This window comes from Oncorhynchus masou, chromosome 29 (genome assembly GCF_036934945.1).
Source record: "Oncorhynchus masou masou isolate Uvic2021 chromosome 29, UVic_Omas_1.1, whole genome shotgun sequence".
NCBI lineage: Eukaryota > Metazoa > Chordata > Actinopteri > Salmoniformes > Salmonidae > Oncorhynchus > Oncorhynchus masou.
This window is the reverse complement of record NC_088240.1, coordinates 89,318,280-89,335,491: the sequence shown is the minus strand read 5'-3', so window position 1 is coordinate 89,335,491 and position 17,212 is coordinate 89,318,280. Positions and strand designations below refer to the sequence as shown.

The 17,212-nt window shown below is 42.7% G+C and overlaps 1 protein-coding gene, 1 long non-coding RNA gene and 1 pseudogene across 2 annotated transcripts in view; 1 reads left to right on the top strand and 2 right to left on the bottom strand.

Annotated features, from left to right (window-relative positions):
- LOC135520946 (solute carrier family 45 member 4-like) overlaps positions 1 to 5,944 on the bottom strand; it is a 75,429-nt gene extending 69,485 nt beyond the window's left edge. The window contains exon 1 of the mRNA XM_064946820.1: positions 5,191 to 5,944. The gene's annotated coding sequence lies outside the window, so the exon portion shown is untranslated. The remainder of the gene's footprint in view (positions 1 to 5,190) is intronic.
- On the top strand, positions 4,615 to 8,504 carry LOC135520947 (uncharacterized). Its single transcript, XR_010452467.1, has 2 exons — positions 4,615 to 4,751; positions 7,050 to 8,504. It is a non-coding gene; the product is annotated as an uncharacterized LOC135520947 (long non-coding RNA).
- On the bottom strand, positions 5,981 to 17,066 carry LOC135520945 (G-protein coupled receptor 20-like; annotated as a pseudogene).
- Between the last annotated feature and the right edge of the window lie 146 nt (positions 17,067 to 17,212).

Sequence of the window (17,212 nt, the reverse complement as noted above, 5' to 3'; positions counted from 1 at the left end):
AACCCATAGTCAATAATGCCTTTATAACCAATAAACATTTTAACGTTACGGACTCTGGCTAGGCCGATAAAGGCTAGTATTATGACGGTTTAGGCCCATTTTATATTTCAAATGTCAGCAGTACAAATACAATAAGAGCATTAGTAGCTAGTTGGGTAAAGTTTAATGATGCACGTTCAGCTGGGATGCTGCCAAATAGATAAGCCGAGCTGCTGCTGTAATCAGCCCTATTCCTATAAATGTACACCTGCAATTAGGCTAAAGTAATGAGTCAACCCATTGAGCTGTAGGAGAAAGTTCCTCAGATTGGAGGAAGGAAACTCCATCCACGCAATCAAGTCTTGAAAACACAAGAGCTCAGCCACTGCATGAACTAACTGTCCTGTAGGAGTTTCAGCAGTTGTGAGATGAGTGACTAGTGTAGGCCTAGAAAGATAGATGTGTATTTCAGCCTGTATTGTCCATAATGCACATAGCACAACCTTGTTGTTAGGCATGAGTGATGTTATGCATGACATCGCTGTGCTCCTAGTCACTTACCTTGCTTGGTGGGTAGATGAGGTAGCTATTAACAACCCAACAGGTGGCCTACTGTTCTAATAGAGATTGAATTAAACGTTTGATTAAAAATATATTTAAAAAAAGCTGAGATTTCCAATAAGGTCGTACAGTAAACCTGTTCTTGCTAAATGTACCACAACAATTATCCCCTTGTGTCAAACTTCTTCAACTGGGTCTTCTAAACATCCTCATATGGAAAATGACCTTGAAGAACCCACCCCTCAATGCTCCACCCAGTCTAGTTGGTTAGCTACAATATTCTCATGGGAAGAATTGTTGAGTGGTGGGAAATCCTGCTCATCTCTCATCCTTTCTAACCGCTCTGCTAAAATCCACTCCTCTCTCACAGGAAAAAAAATTACATATGATATGAATGAAAAGTATTATAATAAACATGAAAAGGTGAATGTAACAAGTGCTCATCATTTCAAATAGGCTACATGTCATATTAAACAGCATGTACAGTGCATCCGGAATTTATTGCACATTTTGTTTGTTTTATAAAAATTCCTCAATCTACACACAATACCCCATAAAGACAAAGCAAAGAGGTTTTTAGAATAAATGTTTGCAAGTGTGTAAAAATCAGAAATACCTTAAGTATTCATAAGTATTCAGACCCTTTGCTAGGAGACTTGAAATTGAGCTCAGGTGCATCCTATTTCATTGATCGTCCTTGAGATGTTTCTACAACTTGGGAGTCCACCTCTGGTAAATTAAATTGATTGGACATGATTTGGAAAGGCACACACCTAAGGTTCCACAGTTGACAGTGCATGTCAGAGAAAAAACCAAGCCATGAGGTTGAAGGAATTGTCCGTAGAGCTCCGAGACAGGACTGTGTCAAGGTACAGATCAGGGAAACATTTCTGCAGCATTGAAGGTCCCCAAGAACACAGTGATGTCACGCCCTGGCCTTAGTATTTTCTTTATTATTGTGGTTAGGCCAGGGTGTGACATGGGTGATTATGTGTTTGTCTTGTCTAGGGGTTTTGTAGATTGATGGGGTTGTGTTCAGTGTAGTATTCTAGGTAAGTCTATGGTTGCCGAGAGTGGTTCTCAATCAGAGGCAGATGTTTATCGTTGTCTCTGATTGGGAACCATATTTAGGCAGCCATATTCTTTGAGTATTTCGTGGGTGATTGTTTCCTGTCTCTTGCACCAGTTAGGACTGTTTCGGTTTTGCCACGGTTTCTTTATGTATAATTGTTCACGTTATCATCTTTATTAAAGATGTTCAACCATAACCACGCTGCACTTTGGTCCACCTCTCCTTCCCAGGAAGAAAACCGTAACAGAGGCCATCATCATTCTTAAATGGAAGAAGTTTGGAACCACCAAGACTCTTCCTAGAGCTGGCCGCCCGGTCAAATTGAGCAATCGGGGGGGAAAAGGACCACGGTCAGGGAGGTGACCAAGAACCCGATGGTCACTGACAGAACTCCAGAGTTCCTCTGTGGAGAAGGGGAAAACTTTCCAGAAGGTCAACCATCTCTACAGCACTCCACCAATCAGGCCTTTATTGTAGAGTGTTGCCAGACTGAAGCCACACCGTAAAAAAACAAGATTCTCTGGTCTGATGAAAGCAAGATGGAACTCTTTGGCCTGAATGCCATGCGTCACGTCTTGCGGAAACCTGGCATCATCCCTACGGTGAAGCATGGTGGTAGCAGCATGCTGTGGGGATGCTTTTCAGCTGCAGGGACTGGGATACTAGTCAGGATCGAGGCAAAGATGAACGGAACAAAGTACAGAGAGATCCTTGATGAAAACCTGCTCCAGAGCACTCAGGACCTCAGAATGGGGCAAAGGTTCACCTTCCAACAGGGCGACGACCCTAAGCACTGCGCTGTTTCCTCTGTTCAGAGAAGGGAGTAGTACACAGCGTAGTACGAGATCTTCAGTTTCTTGGCAATTTCTTGCATGGAATAGCCTTCATTTCTCAGAACAAGAATAGACTGAAGAGTTTCAGAAGAAAGTAATGTGTCTGGCCATTTTGAGCCTGTAATCGAACCCACACATGTTGATGCTCCAATGTAGGATATGTAAACATTATTAAGGTGGCGTTATTTAAAGTGACTAGTGATACCTTTATTAAAGTGGCCAAAGATTTGAGTCTGTATATTTTTAAATCAGCCGTTTCCAGCTACAATAGTCATTTACAACATTAACAATGTTCTGATCAATGTTGTTATTTTAAATGGACAAAAAAATGATTTTCTTTCAGAAACAGAGAGAGCCACTGGGGATGCTAAACACCCTTTTGGCCACTCTTGCCAGGCTAGGCAGGGATGCAGTATATTTTCTTTATAAGTAGGCTTAAAGGTTTTTAGGCACAATAACCCAATCAAAACTAAAAGCTCATTGAAAAAAGTTGGAATATGCTAGGCCTATTGGGACAAAATCAATGATGGCTCATTGTATAGATAATAGAACAAAAATGAAGGAAACTTAAGATCAGATTTTTTGGGGTTTAAACATTCTTTGATCCAATGACACAATTAACTACCCACCTCTTCCTTCCTTTTAGCATGTGCACATAGTAAGTACACTATCTTGCTTTCGGGATGTGTCTGTTCAGATTCCACAATGATTATTTAGTTGTGGACATTACATCTTTGTAAGTCACCTTGATTTTTGCACAAACTCCATGACAGTAGCTAAAGCAAGGGGCTATAGCAGCAGACAACAAATGTATGCCGGGCCGGGCCTGCCCTGAGCTCATGGAGCGCTCCAGCCTTTGGGAATCTTGCGCCGCAAATTGGGCACGTTCCGCTCCCATACTCTGACACTGACTCCGGTACATAGGTGGGGGATTGGGGAGCTCCAGTACAGTAGGTGGCAATAATGCACCATAACGTTGGATGCCAACTGCCAATAAACCCCACAGAAGAAGGGGCGGGGGCAACAATGGTAGCTAGCTATCGGCGCACGTGAAAAATAAACTTTGATTTACACACCGGCAACTGTTTTCCTACAGTTATGTTAACGACGGCAGGTGTTTGGCAGGCAGGAGCGAAGGACACTGTGCTAGCTAGTTAACTAGCACATCGTGTTGCCCCAGCCTCCCGCACTAGTGGGGGATGACCAGTAGACTGTCCTTCGCCCCCGCCTGTCAGGCATTGTTTTAAGGCAGTTCTGTTAATGATGAGGGCAGGCAGGAGCAAAGGACACTGTGCTAGCTAGTTAACTAGCACATCGTGTTGCCCCAGCCTCCCGCACTAGTGGGGATGACCAGTAGACTGTCCTTCGCCCCCGCCTGTCAGGCATTGTTTTAAGGCAGTTCTGTTAATGATGAGGGCAGGCAGGAGCAAAGGACACTGTGCTAGCTAGTTAACTAGCACATCGTGTTGCCCCAGCCTCCCGCACTAGTGGGGGATGACCAGTAGACTGTCCTTCGCCCCCGCCTGTCAGGCATTGTTTTAAGGCAGTTCTGTTAATGATGAGGACAGGCAGGAGCGAAGGACACTGTGCTAACTAGTTAACTAGCACATCGTGTTGCCCCAGCCTCCCGCACTAGTGGGGGATAACCAGTAGACTGTCCTTCGCCCCCGCCTGTCAGGCATTGTTTTAAGGCAGTTCTGTTAATGATGAGGGCAGGCAGGAGCAAAGGACACTGTGCTAGCTAGTTAACTAGCACATCGTGTTGCCCCAGCCTCCCGCACTAGTGGGGGATGACCAGTAGACTGTCCTTCGCCCCCGCCTGTCAGGCATTGTTTTAAGGCAGTTCTGTTAATGATGAGGGTAGGCAGGAGCAAAGGACACTGTGCTAGCTAGTTAACTAGCACATCGTGTTGCCCCAGCCTCCCGCACTAGTGGGGGATGACCAGTAGACTGTCCTTCGCCCCCGCCTGTCAGGCATTGTTTTAAAGCAGTTCTGTTAATGATGAGGGCAGGCAGGAGCAAAGGACACTGCCTACCGGTGTCGTAGATCACCTGCCACGGTACACAGGAGACGAAAAACGTATAATACTTTCATTTACCTTTTGGGGGGTTCTTGAAGGAACCAATGGGATGCTCGAGGGGGCGTTCCTACAGATGCAGTAATGCCCATATGCAGGAACGCCCTCTTAATGCAGGCTGCAGTTGCACAATATAGGTTGGGACCGTTATTCTACACATCAATGGTTGGGATACGTTGTAGACAGGACTGGTCAAGATGCTGACTGGCTGGTTCTTTGATCTCAGAAGTAAGAAATAAGTATTTATCATCAATAACTTGCTAAATTAGCGAACGTTACAGAAGCTAACCAAGTTTGCAAGCTAAAGAGCTAGCTAACTTCCTCAGTCTGTAACGTTAGCTAACTATGCTGTTCTGGCATGAGTTACCGGTATATTATTGGTATTACTGTCCCCATATCTAACGTCAAAGCCCGCTACAATATAGACCATCTCTGCTATTAACGTTGGTGTGTAGTAGATTGTACAAGCTGTCACGAACGCTGACGATACAACGGACAGGTGTGTTCACATGATCAGACGGTAGCTAACTAGCTAGTTAACGTTAGCTTAGAAGCTAGCTAGGCAGCTACGGTATTTTAGCTTGCTATGATGAATGTAACCCGTAGATAACAAGCTAACTTGGGATGGGCTACCGAATGCTGATAAAAATACACAAATCGAATATACCTGATCCCTTTTTCCAATGTAAAGAAGTATTCACGTTCCTTAGTCGTCGGTGTGCCCGAGTAGCCTGAGCTTGCTAGTCGTTTCGACACGCTGATGCCCAGTCCAATGACAAAATGCATTGCCCAATCTAATTAATTGCCACGGTAAAAAAGCAGTACCTACTGACATCACTAAAATCGATGACCAATTGCTCTAATTCTATCCAATGGGAGGCAAGCTTGGATGCTATTCAACAAATGTACACAACATCCAGTAGCATTTTCTGTCCTGTGATAATTGTAACAAACATAATAATTGAGTGGATTTATATAGCGCGTTTCTACGGTTACTCAAAGCGCTTTACATAGTAAAGGGCAAACTCATCTCATCCACCACCAATGTGCAGCACCCACCTGGGTGATGCATGGCGCCCATTTTTGTGCCGGAACGCTCACCCCAATCTGGTGGAGAGGTGAGTTATATTATACCAATTAGGAATGAGGGAGGGGATTAGATGGCCATGATGGAATGGGACCAGGTTGGGGATTTAGTTATTTAAAAATATCTATATTTTACCTTTATTTAACTAGGCAAGTCAGTAAAGAACAAATTCTTATTTTTAATGACAGCCTAGGAACAGTGGATTAACTGCCTTGTTCAGGGGCAGAACAATAGATTTGTTTTTATCTTGTCAGCTCAGGGATTTGAACTTGCAACCTTTCAGTTACTGGTCCAACGCTTTAACCACTAGGCTAACACCCCTACTACACTACTCTTACAATAAGTACCATGGGATTTTTTATGACCACAGAGAGTCAGAACACCTGTTTAATGTCCCAGTCGAAACGAGGCACTCTACACAGGTCAATAAATATCCCCTTCACTGCGCTGGGGCAGAGTGAAGAGTGCACACTACTGGCCCTCCAACAGTAATACAAACTAAATTAAATGAGTTCTTGCTATAAAATCAATACGGTTTTGTATGTTTTATTCTATATGTTTTTGGACAATTGGTTTGGTAATATTTGCCAGTAAAATAAGTTTAGTATAAAACCAGTTTCTGAGAAGACGATAAATATGTATTGTGACAACAATGTCACACATTAATCTACAGAAGCTGTTTATCATATATTTCTATTTGTTTCCATCGCAATGCAGTAGAATATTACTTGTCTATTTTGTCAGAGGTCCATAAGATCTAGGATCAAAGTAAACAAATACTCCTCAGATGATAATTGTACAGTAGACGTTATAGTACGTTATAGGTCGTAGTCAGTGTCAATGCCCTCCATCGTGACTGGTGTAGGCCAACTCAGGAGAAATAAATCATGCTGCAATAAACACGTTATAGGTCGTAGTCAGTGTCAATGCCCTCCATCGTGACTGGTGTAGGCCAACACAGGAGAAATAAATCATGCTGCAATAAACACGTTATAGGTCGTAGTCAGTGTCAATGCCCTCCATCGTGACTGGTGTAGGCCAACACAGGAGAAATAAATCATGCTGCAATAAACACGTTATAGGTCGTAGTCAGTGTCAATGCCCTCCATCGTGACTGGTGTAGGCCAACACAGGAGAAATAAATCATGCTGCAATAAACACGTTATAGGTCGTAGTCAGTGTCAATGCCCTCCATCGTGACTTGTGTAGGCCAACTCAGGAGAAATAACGTTTCTTGTCCGAAAATGTCTTCAAGTACTTACATTTCCAAGCCAAAAATAGGCTACAATAATAGAAGCAGGAAAGCATTTTCTCAAATTGGAGAATAGCCTACTTTAGTATGTCAATTGCACTCCAGAGTCTCACAGTTAGGCAATAGAAGTCCATCTCTCTCTGAACACTGAACATCCCATTCCTCAATCTTCCCATCCCTTTCTCAGTCTAACGCTATGTGGTTCCCATGCTGGGGAGAGGAGGAGGACAGGACGTTCATCATCACACTGTGAGCGATAGCTGTGACAGTCCCGAGCCCTTGGAGCTATTCTGCATGCTGATGATGTTCCCACTGGTCTGCTCCAGCTCTGCCTCCGCCTTGCGGAAGAAGCCCCTCATGCTGGACTGGAAGTTGTTGGTGACGAAGCAGTAGACGATGGGGTCCATGCAGCTGTTCAGGCTGCTGAGGGTGACGGTGACGTGGTAGACAATGATGTGGTGGGGCATGTCGGGGTAGAAGTACACCAGCACCTGCCTGACGTGGAACGGGGTGAAGCAGATGGTGAAGATGACCAGGACAGTGGTGAGGAGCTGCACGGCCCGCACGCGCCTCTCTCTGCTCTGCTGCATCAGACTGGAGTTGGACAGGGCACACATGATGCGCACGGTGAACACCACAATGACGACCAAGGGGAGGAAGAACTCGAAGACAGTCAGGACGAAGAGCTTGGAGACGCAGCAGCCCGCGTGTCGGAACGCCGTGGTGAGGAAGGAGTAGGTGACCACGATAGCGAAGAGCCAGATGAAAATGCACACCCCCTTGGCCACGTTAGGGTTCCTCCACTTCCTAGAGGCCTCAGCCTGTACTATGGCCAGGTATCTGTCCACGCATATACTGGTGAGGAAGAGGATGCTGCAGTACATGTTGACAAAGTAGCTGAATATATGCACGTAGGAGCAGTTGAGGCACTTTCCCCCACTGTAATAGAGAATGATACGTGTAGGCAGGGAGAGGTTAACCAGTAGGTCTGTGACAGCCAGATTGATGGTGTAGATGACTGAGGTGGTCTTGGGCTTGGTGCGGAAGCAGAACACGTACAGGGCCAGGGTGTTGAGAACCATTCCCACCATGAAGATGAGTGTGTTGACCACCACCAGACAGATCCACAGGCTGTAGAAGTCATTGTAGAGACCCTCGTCTAGATGGGCCAGGCGGTGCATGTATGGCTCTCTGCTCACATTGGTGTTGCCGGCGGAGGTCGCCATGGGCATCACTGTTGAGGTCGAGTTATCCAGTGACATCCCAGTATAGGCAGGCTCCATGGTTCTGTGGTTGGCCCCGCGGCCTGAAAAAAACAACAACAAAAACAATATGGAGTTAAGTGGGTTCATTTTTCAGATCAACACAACTAGCCCACACCTATTTATCATGGCATTTTTAGTTGAGGAATTCTGAACCATACACTGAATATTCAGGAAAATATTCTTGGAAATCTAAACATAAACCAATATCATAATCATGTTGTAATAATGTTTAGATGGTGTGATATTCTCTAAATACTGAAGACTGCATCTACAAAACATTCATGAACAAAATATCAGCCCCCTGCTGACACAATTATTTTCCAATCATTGTTGTTGTATTACTTGATGAGGTGATCCAAATAAATACTCTAACTTGATACTGGATGGGAATAGTCTGTCGGACATTATACAGCCAATTCCATTGGATCATGCGGACGTCAGTGTGTATGCAGTCCAGGTTGCATCCCAAATTGCACCCTATTCCTTATATAGTGCAGTAGTTTTGACCAAAATCCTGGCCAGAAGTAGTGCACTATATAGGGAATAGGGTGCAATTTGACACAACCCAGATAAAGTAACCACGTATGTTTGTGTGTACATATCAGGTAGGGAAATCTTTCCTGAGGATCTGGAGTCTCATGAGAACAGGCATCCTCTGTTACCTAAACACTTATTCAACTTTGACCTGGGCCCTGGACTCTAGCCACCAATGTCACTACTTCTCCACCATCCACTCCCATTGTGGTACGGTCACAGTGTTTGTTTCTGTTGGCATCAACCCCATTAACGAGCCAATTACAAGGGCATCTGAGCTATTCCATTCATTTCAAGTGTTTATTTACCAACTAGAAATCCATTCGTTTTCTCAGACATGGGAATCAGAGACGGGTGTAATTTATTTGTATATTTAACAGTGAAGGTGGGCTTTTAGACAGAAAAATAAGCAAACGTATGCTACATAATATACCCTAGCAATAGGAACAGGACTGACAGGAAATGCAGCTGTATAGAGAATTGCAAATGATTCATATTATTCAGTTTTCCGGCAAAGTGAACTTCTTCAAAGGGAATCAGCACAGAGAGCAATAGAGAGTAGAACAGATGCTATGATTTCAAGATGTCAGACATAATTCTTGTGGGGCTTTTGGTATTTGCAGTGTCATCATAGTATATTATTATGCATTTCAGCCCTCCTTTTTTTGAGATTGGGACCTTATGAAATCAACCAACACAGAGCTATCTGATAACTTCCTTTAAAGGGATATCTGACACGCCTGCTCCAGCTCTCCCTCCCTGGTGCTCGAAGGCGACAGCCTGCCCGGCGTTACGCACTCCTGCCACCATCATTATGCACACCTGCTTCCCTCGTCACGCGCATCAGCAATTCATTGGACTCACCTGGACTCAATCACCTGTGTTGTTACCTCATATCTGTCTGTTCTCTGCTTCTGCATTCATTGTTGTTTGTCTTTGTCATTACCTGGTTCTGACGCTGCTCCTGTCCTGTTCCATGTCTGTGCAGAATGAAATGTTCACTCCCCGTACCTGCTTCTCTACTCCAGCGTCGGTTCTTACAGATATCATGCAATAAATATTACTTTTAAACAAACCCACCTATTTCAACATCTGACCTCTCTACAAGGTTAGTGAGTCTAAATTAGTGTCATTTTATACAAGACAATACGTTGTAGACAACCCCTGTCTTTAAGTTCCTGTTGTGAAGAGCTACTTAGTCTCACTTTGTATAACACCAAGTAGACCGTAGTGTGTTTGGAATAGTCGGACACAACACACACACAGATAGATGGCCTCTGTATCCTCAATCCCCTTCCCACAGCCTGCAATGAACCATATTAGGGCAGAGAGAAGAGGCGTGGGACTGGCAAAGCAGGGAGATTGTGGGGAAGTCAACTGAGTGGAAAGGATTAGAAACAGCCAGTCTGCTCAGGCGTGTTAACTTAGAGCAGAAACTGACTGATCACACTGACATCTGGAATTCTTTAAAGAAATGTGATGTACACTGAGTATACAACCCACCCCTCCCCTTTTGCCCTCAGGAACGCCTCGATTCGTTGGGGCATGGACTCTACAATGTGTCAAAAACCTTCCACAGGGATGTTGGCCCATGTTGACTCCAATGCTTCCCACAGTTGTGTTAAGTTGGCTGGATGTCCTTTGGGTGGTGGACCATTATTGATACACACAGGAAACTGTTGAGCATGAAAAACCCAGCAGCGTTACAGTTCTTGAAACAAACCGGTGTGCCTGCCACCTACTACCATACCCTGTTCAAAGGCACTTAAATCTTTTGTCTTGTGTATACAGTTGCCTATTCACCTTCTGAATGGCACACATACACAATCCATGTCTCAATTGTCTCATGGCTTTAAAATCCTTCTACACTGATTGAAGTGGATTTAATAAGTGACATCAATAAGGGATCATAGCTTTCATCTAGATTCACCTGGTCAGTCTGTGTCATGGAAAGACCAGGGGTTCTGAATGTTTTGTATACTCAGTGTATACGGTGCATTCGGAAAGTATTCAGACCCCTTGACTTTTTCCAAATGTTATGTTACAACCTAATTCTAAAATGGATTCAATTGTTTTTTCCCTCATCAATCTACACACAATGCCCCATAATGACAAAGCAAAAACAGGTTTTTGAAAATGTATTAAAAATAGCAAAACTGAAATATGACATTTACATAACTATTCAGACCCTTTACTCAGTACTTTGTTCAAGCACCTTTGGCAGTGATTACAGCCTGAAGTATGATGCTACAAGCTTGGCACATCTGCATTTGATCTCTGCAGATCCTCTCAAGCTCCGTCAGGTTGGATGGGAGCGTCGCTGCATATATATTTTCAGGTCTCCAGAGATGTTCGATCGGGTTCAAGTCCGGGTCTGGCTGGGCCACTCAAGGACATTCAGAGACTTGTCCCTAAGCTACTCCTGCGTTGTCTTGGCTGTGTGCTTAGGGTCGTTGTCCTGTTGGAAGGTGAACCTTCGCCCCAGTCTGAGTTCCTGAGCGCTCTGGAGCAGGTTTTCATCATGGATCCTTCTATACTTTTCTCCGTTCATCTTTCCCTCGATCCTGTGAGTCTCCCAGACCCTGCAGCTGAAAAACATCCCCACAGCATGATGCTGCCACCACCATGCTTCACCGTAAGGATGGTGCCAGGTTCCTCCAGACGTGACGTTTGGCATTCAGGCCAAAGAGTTCCATATCCGTTTCATCAGACCAGAGAATCTTGTTTTTCATGGTCTGAGAGTCTTTTTTTATTTTTATTTATCCGTTATTTTACCAGGTAAGTTGACTGAGAACACGTTCTCATTTACAGCAACGACCTGGGGAATAGTTACAGGGGAGAGGAGGGGGATGAATGAGTTTGCCTTTTGGCAAACTCCAAGCGGGCTGTCATGTGCCCTTTACTGAAGAGTGGCTTCCGTCTGGCCACTCTACCATAAAGGCTTGTTTGGTGGAGTGCTGCAGAAATGGTTGCCCTTCTGGAAGATTCTCCCATCTCTACAGAACTCTGGAGCTCTATCAGAGTGACCATCGGGTTCTTGGTCACCTCCCTGACCAAGGCCCTTCTCCACCGATTGCTTAGTTTGGCCGGGCGGCCAGCTCTAGAAAGAGTCTTGGAGGTTCCAAACTTCTTCCATTTAAAAATGATGGAGGCCACTGTTGTTAGGGACCTTCAATGCTGCAGAATTAGATTTGTGCCTGGACACAATCCTGTCTCAGAGCTCTACGGACAATTCCTTTGACCTCATGGCTTAGTTTTTGCTCTGGCATGCACTGTCAACTGTGGGACCTTATATAAACAGATGTATGCCTTTCCAAATCATGTCCAATCAATTGAATTTACCACAGCTGGACTCCAATCAAGTTGTAGACACATCTTAAGGATGATCAATGGAAACAGGATGCATCTGAGCTCAATTTCTAGTCTCATAGCAAAGGGTCTGAATACTTATGTAAATAAGATATTTCTAGTTTTCATTATTAATATATTTTCATACATTTAAAGAAATCAGTTTTTGCTTTGTCATTATGGGGTATTGTGTGTAGATTGATTTGGCAAAACATTTATTTAATCTATTTTAGAATAAGGCTAAAACGTAACAAAATGTGGAAAAAGTCAAGGGGTCTGAATAGTTTCCAATTGCACTGTATATATATGCATCATAGCGAGATAATATTTGACTACTACATTTACATTGAAGAACAATTTAGAACATCCAAGCTAATGAGTATAACATGCTCAGTTGAGGGCATAATTAAATGAGTAATGCAATTTGTCAAAAGCAATGAGAGCAATGTGGCCACAGGCTGCCTACAGCACATTGTAAAGAGACATGCAAAAAATACATGGGACTGAATGACTATTTTAATTTCAATATCTCTGCATATTATCCAGTCCACAAGGCCAAGTTAATCATCATTAGTAGTAATATGTGTTACAGAGGGTGTAATTTACAGGAAATGTGATATCAAACGGCTCTCGGAGGAGATTACAGAGATAAATGGTTTCTGCCAGTTACAACACATTCATTGACAAAATTCTGCTGACAATTGTCTCACACTGTGTTTCCAGCCTCAGCAGCAACTCCCAAGTTGATCAACCACAAACATAATAGTGATGTATTGTTGCTATTTTAAAAACAATCAATAGTCAAATCAAAAACAACATATATATATAGCGGTCTGATATTTCACCTCAAAGTGACACAAACAGACATGTTTTAAATTTAACCTTTAATTAACTAGGCAAGTCAGTTAAGAACAAATTCTTATTTACAATGATGGCCTACCAGGGAACAGTGGGTTAACTGCCTTGTTCAGGGGCAGAATGACAGATATTTACCTTGTCGGCCTACCAGGGAACAGTGGGTTAACTGCCTTGTTCAGGGCAGAATGACAGATTTTTACCTTGTCGGCCTACCAGGGAACAGTGGGTTAACTGCCTTGTTCAGGGGCAGAATGACAGATTTTTACCTTGTCAGCTCAGGGATTCCATCCAGCAATCTTTCGGTTACTGACCCAACGCTCTAACCACTAGGCTACCTGCCACCCCAAGGCCTATAGTAGATACAGTAGATATGTCTACAAACAACCATTTTTATTAAAGTGACAACATTGATTCAACCAGTGTTACCCAGTGGCAAGGATATAAGTAATGATTAAGTTATGATAGTGACTTTATTAGATGATCGTCAGAGGACTGCCTTTTAACTTAAAGGAACAGTGCCATTAAACCGGATTTTCCTGTTTAAAAAAAATAATATTTCAACACAGTGACCTTTTTATGCGAGTATGCACAATATATTATATATATATATATAGAATTTGTTTCCTACACCCACATGATCAGACTGATAATTTCTATGGCCAAAAGAGGCTCAGGGAACTAAATTATAAAAAATATATTTTGTAATTATTTTATTAAATAAACACACAGGGACTTAGACATACAGTAATGATTAAAAATACAATAAAAAAGACTGCATGGGGGCTTTAAAAGTTTAAAGGATGTCATGTCCTGATATAGAGACAGCAAACTAAGTTCAGTCAGGGATCCCAACAGATCAGAAACACCTTGTGCAAATAAATATCCCTGTGTGAGTTCTGAACATGTCTTGTTTCAGGCAGGATGTAGAATCACATGGGTGAAATCCCACGATGTAGCCTAATCTACATAAACACCATATACGGCAATAGCCTCGAACCATTTAAGTGTCAGTAACAAGCAGAGTTTGTTACATAAAGTGAATCTTACTAAGTGTTGCAAAAAACATCCATCATCATCAGTCAACAATACTGCACTGATACGTCTCAGTCAGAAAGAACTCACATATTTTCCAAGAAAGAATAAATAAACAAAGAAAAGAAAACGTCCCTACTTACCTCAAAGCTTAGAGAAGAGTGAGGAGATCAATAAATCTGTTGGCCAGTTTGAGGTTACGTCTTGGTCCCCTTGAGGTTAGTAGAGAGACCAGGGCCTCCTCAATCCAGAACCTCACTGCCCCTACAGCTTACTAGTTTATACCTCTACTGTGTCAACGCCTCATTTCACTGTTTACCTCTGGTCCTCTGCTCCCCAGCATACGGCTCTGCACTCTTCCCATATCTAAACATTTAAAAGGAAACCCCACAGTTCTGTCTCTCTGTGCCTTAGCCTCCCTGTCTGCTCTTCCGCTCAGCATCACACTAACTAATCCGGTCCCCGGTCTTTTAGCTGAGGATACTTAGAGAGGAAGTCTTCCTAAGTTTACATGAACTGTGACATCACTAAACAAGGACTCTCTGTACCACAGACTGTTTCCTGAATAGCACCCTGTTCCATTTATAGTGCACTACGTTTGACCAGGGGGCACTATAGTGTGCTATAAAGGGAATAGGGTGCCATTTGGGAAGCGAATACAGTCTTGTGGAATATCCCGGAATTTATTCCTGTGAGACTGAAAAAAAAGTAACTGGAAATTGGTAAGTCTTTTTCACAAAAGCTGATTTCAGAGGTTTCATACAAATGAGAAAAATCAAGTGACATCCTCCTATAACAGCCATGAGGAACATATGACTGCATTTCAACTCAAGATCTAGGATCTCTTTAAAACACACATTCCATTATTCACATCAATACAAACATTAAGTTAGCAAGGACAACCAAAGTGAATCATAACAAAGATCATTTGAAGTGAGAAGTTAGTTTGATGATTCCACTTGACACTTCTAGACTGGAAAACATCATTTCAGTACAGTACCACTCAGGGTCAGACTGGGGAACACCGGTCCATTTTTCCCTCAAGGTCTCAATTATTAGCCAGAATAATAATTTGCCGGAAAAAGCCCAATTCAGACAGGCCCACCGGGCTAAAGATGGACGACCCATCTGGCATTTGCCAGAACTGTCCTATGGCCAGTCTGTCTCTGGTACCAGCTAAGTAATGACCCATGAGTGAACCTCTTCTAGACACATTCATCTTCCAGAATGAGTCTCAGCTTTTTCCACATTTCCTGTTAGGGACCTCATTTCTCCTGCACTGTTAGTACTCTGTTATCACACAAAAAGTATCGATGTTCAGCAGAATGAGCTGAAAAGTCTATTGCTGTGAGCTGTGCTGACTCATTTTGAGGTATCAAACCAGTTGCATTATTGAAACTGTCAAAATAATGTATTTACTAAAGTATTATGTAACAGCATGCTAATACAACTCTGTTACTGGTTTAATTACAGTGTTATTACACAGGTAAAATAGCAACACAAGCGTTACCTGTCTTCCCAGGGTGTTTACTATGAACTGTCTGTGGGCATTGGAGATCACCAGCCTAATGCAGTCCTAGTCAACTCTCCTCGTCCCAGCCCCCTAAACATTGTGTCACCATGACAAAGCCCAGGGAGCTGTGTTTCATTGAATGGTCCCTCCTGAAAATGAGCAGGAACCAAACACAGCACATCGCCCCCCACTACCAAAAAAGGACCCCTACTCTGCTGGACCTGAGTTAAGGTGTATATACTGGACTGGATCTATAGACCTGAGTTAAGGTATACATACTGGACTGGATCTACAGACCTGAGTTAAGGTATATATACTGGACTGGATGTATAGACCTGAGTTAACCTCTTACATCTATGGGGGCGCTATTTCATTATTGGATAAAAAAATGTGCCCGTTTTAAGCGCAATATTTTGTCACAAAAAGATGCTCGACTATGCATATAATTGACAGCTTTGGAAAGAGAACACTCTGACCTTTCCAAAACTGCAAAGATATTGCCAAGATGAAACTTCAAACAGGAAATGAGCAGGATTTTTGAGGCTCTGTTTTTCATTGTTTCCTTATATGGCTGTGAATGCGCAAGGAATGAGCCTGCCCGATCTATCGTTTCCCCAAGGTGTCTGCAGCATTGTGACGTATTTGTAGGCATATCATTGGAAGATTGACCATAAGAGACTACATTTGCCAGGTGTCCGCCCGGTGTCCTCCGTCGAAATTGGTGCGTCATCTTCAGCTGCACGTCTTTTTCCAAGCGATTCAGAGGAGAAAGTAGACATCCACAAACGATATATCAATGAAGAGATATGTGAGAAACACCTTGAGGATTGATTCTAAACAGCGTTTGCCGTGTTTCAGTCGATATTATGGAGTTAAATTGGAAAACAGTTAGCCGTTTTGATGACTGAATCTTCGTTTTTGTTTGGTACCCAAACGTGATATACAAAACGGAGCGATTTCTCCTACACAAAGAATCTTTCAGGAAAAACTGAACATTTGCTATGTAACTGAGTCTCCTTATTGAAAACATCCGAAGTTCTTCAAAGGTAAATTATTTTATTTGAATCCTTTTCTGGTTTTTGTGCAAATGTTGCCCGCTAAATGCTATGCTAAATGCTACGCTAAATGCTACGCTAGCTATCAATACTCTTACACAAATGCTTGTTTTGCTATGGTTCAAAAGCATATTTTGAAAATCTGAGATGACAGTGTTGTTAAGAAAAGGCTAAGCTTGAGAGCTAGTACATTCATTTCATTTCATTTGCGATTTTCATAAATAGTTAACGTTACGTTATGCTAATGAGCTTGAGGCTATAACTGGATACATGTTTTTTTCATAGCCAAACGTGAACAAAACGGAGCGATTTGTCCTACACAAATAATATTTTTTGAAAAACTGAACATTTGCTATCTAACTGAGGGTCTCCTCATTGAAAACATCTGAAGTTCTTCAAAGGTAAATGATTTTATTTGAATGATTTTCTTGTTTTTGTGAAAATGTTGCTGGCTGAATTCTAGGCTTATAGCTATGCTAGCTATCAACACTCTTACACAAATGCTTGTTTAGCTATGGTTGAAAAGCATATTTTGAAAATCTGAGATGACAGTGTTGTTAACAAAAGTCTAAGCTTGAGAGCAAATATATTTATTTCATTTCATTTGCGATTTTCATGAATAGTTAACGTTGCGTTATGCTAATGAGCTTGAGGCTATAAATAGGATCCCGGATCCGGGATTGCTCGGCTGGAAAGAAGTTAAGGTGTATATACTGGACTGGATCTACAGACCTGACTGGATCTA